We start from the raw sequence: 4,504 nt of genomic DNA on the forward strand, positions 1-4,504 counted from the left end.
CATGGTAACTAATCAATGCCAATTTAGTGGTGCACCGAAGGAAGATCCAAATGAACATCTTCGTACCTTTAATAGGATCTGTACTCTATTTAAAATAAGGGAAGTGGAGGATGAACAGATATATCTCATGTTATTTTTCTGGACTTTAAAGGGAGAAGCCAAAGATTGGTTAGAATCGTTACCTGAAGGGGCAATTGATACATGACATTTTAGTTGAAAAATTTCTTAAACAATTCTTTCCGGCATCTAAAGCCGTAAGACTTCAAGGAGAAATTTTTACGTTCACACAAAAGCCAAATGAAACTCTATATGAAGCGTGGACAAGATTTGGAAAGTTATTGAGAGGATGTCCGCAACATGGTTTAGACACTTGTCAAATAGTACAAATATTCTACCAAGGATGCGACATCACTACACGAAAAGACATCGATATAGCAGCTGGTGGTTCTATTATGAAGAAAACCGCAACTGACGCTTACAAAATTATTGATAACATTTGATAAAAGATTGTCTCAGTATTGAACAAACAATGGAACACAGAGAGAATGTTTCATACATGAACCAAAGGCCTGGAAATAATTATCAAAATAATTATCAACCGCCAATACCAATTTACAATCAAAATCAGAATTATAACCGAAATGTTTCATACAATAACCAACAAGGTCCTAGCAATCAACAAGTATCCAATAATACTTACAATCAGCAAAGACCTATTTTTTCAAAACAAACCACCACAAACCGATGATAAAAAGCCAAATTTAGAAGACATGATGTCGAAGCTAGTTGAATCTCAAACGCAATTTTTCACATCTCAGAAACAAACAAATGAATAAAATGCTCAAGCATTTAGAAATCAACAAGCTTCTATTCAAAATTTGGAACAAGAAGTAAGTAACCTAGCAAGGTTGATAGGTGAAAGAAAATCGGGAAGTCTACCTAGTGATACAAATGCTAACCCCCAGAATGAAACAGCTAAAGCCATTACCACAAAAAGTGGTATTACACTTAAACCACCTGAAATACCTATAATTTATGATGACTCTATTCCTACTCCACAAGAACCACAACCTGAGCAAGATAAGGAAAAAGAACCGGTAGTTGAAAAGGTTAATGAAGATAACACAGTGAAGGCTAAGCCTTATGTTAAACCATACCAACCACCACTTCCTTACCCGAGTAAAATGAGAAAATAAAGACTTGAAGCCGAGCAATCCAAATTCTTGGATATGTTTAAACAAATAAATGTAAATCTTCCTTTCATTGACGTGATATCAGGAATGCCAAGATATGCTAAATTCTTGAAAGATCTAATCACAAATAGAAAGAAAATGGAAGAACTTTCGGCTGTTACAATGAATGCTAATTGTTCTGCAGTACTATTGAATAAGATACCAGAAAAATTATTAGATCCAGGAAGTTTCACAATTCTATGTTTTCTGGGTTGTCTTAGTTCAATAGAAGCATTGGCAGATTTAGGTGCTAGTATAAATCTAATACCATATTCACTATACGCTAAACTAGACCTTGGAGAATTGAAACCAACACAAATAAGTATACAACTAGCCGATCGATCAGTAAAATATCCTAGAGGGATAATGGAGAACATTTTAGTTAAAGTTGGTACTTTAGTATTTCCAGTAGATTTTGTTATTCTAGACATGGAAGAAGATTCTCGAGTTCCTCTCATATTAGGAAGACCATTCTTAAACACGGCTAAAGCAATAATAAACGTGTTCGGTAAGAAACTGACCCTAAGTATAGAGGACGAGAGTGTTACCTTTTTAGTTGATAGAGCCATGCAACAATCGCAATCTGCAGATGATACATGTTATTATATTCAAACTATAGATTCACATGCAGAATTGTTAGAAGAATTTCCAGAATTACAAGGAACAGGAGAATGTTCTTTAGGAGAAGGAACTGAACCAATTGATGAAACTGAAATGTTAGCTACACTTATGGCTAATGGATATGAACCAACAACAGAAGAAATTCAAATGCTAAAAGAAGAAGACAGATATCGATAGAAATCATCGATAGAAGAACCTCCGACATTAGAGTTAAAGCCACTTCCAAACCATTTGAAATATACTTATTTACATGGTGAATCTGAATTACCTGTCATAATATCATCTTCTCTTACTGAAAATTGAAAATCTCAACTCATTTCTGTGCTAAAAGCTCATAAACCAGCTATTGCATGGAAGATTCATGACATTAAAGGCATAAGTCCTTCGTATTGCACACATAAAATCCTTATGGAAGAAGGTCATAAAACGTATGTGCAACGTCAATGAAGACTAAATCCTAATATGCAAGATGTTGTTAAGAAAGAAATTATTAAACTGCTTGATGCAGGTTTAATTTATCCAATTTCTGATAGTCCATGGGTAAGCCCAGTTCAATGCGTACCTAAGAAGGGTGGCATGACTGTCATCACAATTGAAAAAAATGAGCTTATTCTTACTAGGACTGTAACAAGATGGCGTGTCTGTATTGATTATAGAAAATTAAATGACGCCACCAGAAAAAATCACTTTCCCTTACCTTTTATTGATCAAATGTTAGAAAGATTAGCCGGAAATAGTTACTATTGTTTTCTTGACGGTTTTTCCGGATACTTTCAAATTCCAATAGCACCCGAGGATCAAGAGAAAACCACGTTCACATGCCCTTATGGTACTTTTGCTTACAAACGCATGCCATTTGGACTTTGCAATGCCCCTGCAACCTTTCAAAGGTGCATGATGGCGATTTTTCACGACATGATAGAAGAATGCACGGAAGTTTTCATGGATGACTTTTCAGTCTTCGGTAATACATTTGAATCATGTCTAGTTAATCTTGAACGAATGCTTATTAGATGCGAACAATCAAATCTAGTACTTAATTGGAAGAAATGCCATTTCATGGTTAAAGAAGGCATCGTTCTCGGTCATAAAATCTCAAAGGAAGGAATTGAAGTGGATAGAGCTAAAGTAGATGTAATTGCTAAACTTCCACATCCCACCAATGTTAGAGGAGTTAGGAGTTTTCTAGGGCATGCCGGTTTTTACCGATGTTTTATAAAAGATTTTTCTAAAATTGCCACTCCTATGAATAAACTCCTAGAAAAGGATGCTCCATTCATCTTTTCAGATGAATGTATCAAATCTTTTAATATTCTTAAAGAAAAACTCACTAATGCGCCGATCATGATAACTCCAAATTGGAATCTACCGTTTGAACTCATGTGCGATGCAAGTGATTTTGCAATGGGAGCCGTTTTAGGATAAAGGGTTGAAAAACGATTTCAACCTATTTATTACGCTAGTAAGACTTTACAAGGAGCACAAACAAATTACACAACTACTGAAAACGAACTCCTTACTATTGTCTTTGCTTTTGAAAAATTTCATTCATATCTCGTTCTAGCTAAAACGGTGGTCTATACCGACCATTCTGCTCTTAGATACCTATTTTCAAAACAAGATGCCAAACCAAGATTAATCCGTTAGATCTTACTCTTACAAGAGTTTGATATTGAAATCCGAGATAAAAAGGGAGCAGAAAATCTCGCCGCTGATCATCTTTCTCGTCTTGAAAATCCCGAATTAGAAGTTCTAAATGAATCGACCATACAAGACAACTTTCTTGATGAATATCTATTGAAGATAGATTATAGTGAAATTCCATGGTTTGTAGACTATGCAAACTACTGTATGTGGATTCCTTGAAAAAGAGTTGTCGTACCAAAAACGAAATAAATTCTTTAGTGATATAAAACACTATTTCTGGGAAGATCCACATTTGTTTAAAAGTTTTCTCGATGGAATAATACGCCGATGTGTATTCGGAGATGAAGCTAGTCAAATTTTAAACTATTGTTACACATGACCAACAGGAGGGCATTATGGGCCTCAACTTACAGCAAGAAAAGTTTACGACGCTGGATTCTATTGTCCTACAATTTTCAAAGATGCACACCTTCTTTACAAATCCTGTGATGCATGTCAAAGGGCCGGAAAAATAAGTCAACGTGATGAAATGCCACAAAATGTCATTCAAGTATGTGAAGTATTTGACATTTGGGGTATTGACTTTATGGGTCAATTTCCAAAATCTCATAATAATCTCTACATTCTCGTTGCCATTGATTATTTATCTAAATGGGCGGAAGCACAAGCTCTCCCAACTAACGATGCACGAGTTGTAGTCAACTTCTTAAAACGTCTTTTTGCTAGGTTCGGAACACCGAAAGCTTTAATAAGTGATCGGGGTACTCATTTTTGTAATAATCAACTTGAGAAAGTTCTTGAAAGATATGGAGTAACTCATAAAATCTTAACCGATTATCATCCACAAACAAGTGGACAAGTTGAAAATACCAACCGAGCATTAAAACGTATTCTAGAGAAAACCATAGGATCAAATCCGAAGGAATGGTCCATGAAATTGGAGGATGCACTCTGGGTTTTTAGAACAGCCTACAAAACTCCAATTGGTACCACACCTTTCAGAC

The 4,504-nt window shown here is 35.4% G+C and overlaps 1 non-coding gene across 1 annotated transcript; it reads right to left on the reverse strand.

The window, feature by feature from the left end:
• Window positions 1-257: 257 nt before the first annotated feature.
• On the reverse strand, window positions 258-364 carry LOC139865446 (small nucleolar RNA R71). The gene has a single exon (XR_011764966.1). It is a non-coding gene; the product is annotated as a small nucleolar RNA R71 (small nucleolar RNA).
• Window positions 365-4,504: the final 4,140 nt, after the last annotated feature.

The sequence above is a fragment of the Rutidosis leptorrhynchoides genome, chromosome 8 (assembly GCF_046630445.1).
Source record: "Rutidosis leptorrhynchoides isolate AG116_Rl617_1_P2 chromosome 8, CSIRO_AGI_Rlap_v1, whole genome shotgun sequence".
Lineage (NCBI taxonomy): Eukaryota > Viridiplantae > Streptophyta > Magnoliopsida > Asterales > Asteraceae > Rutidosis > Rutidosis leptorrhynchoides.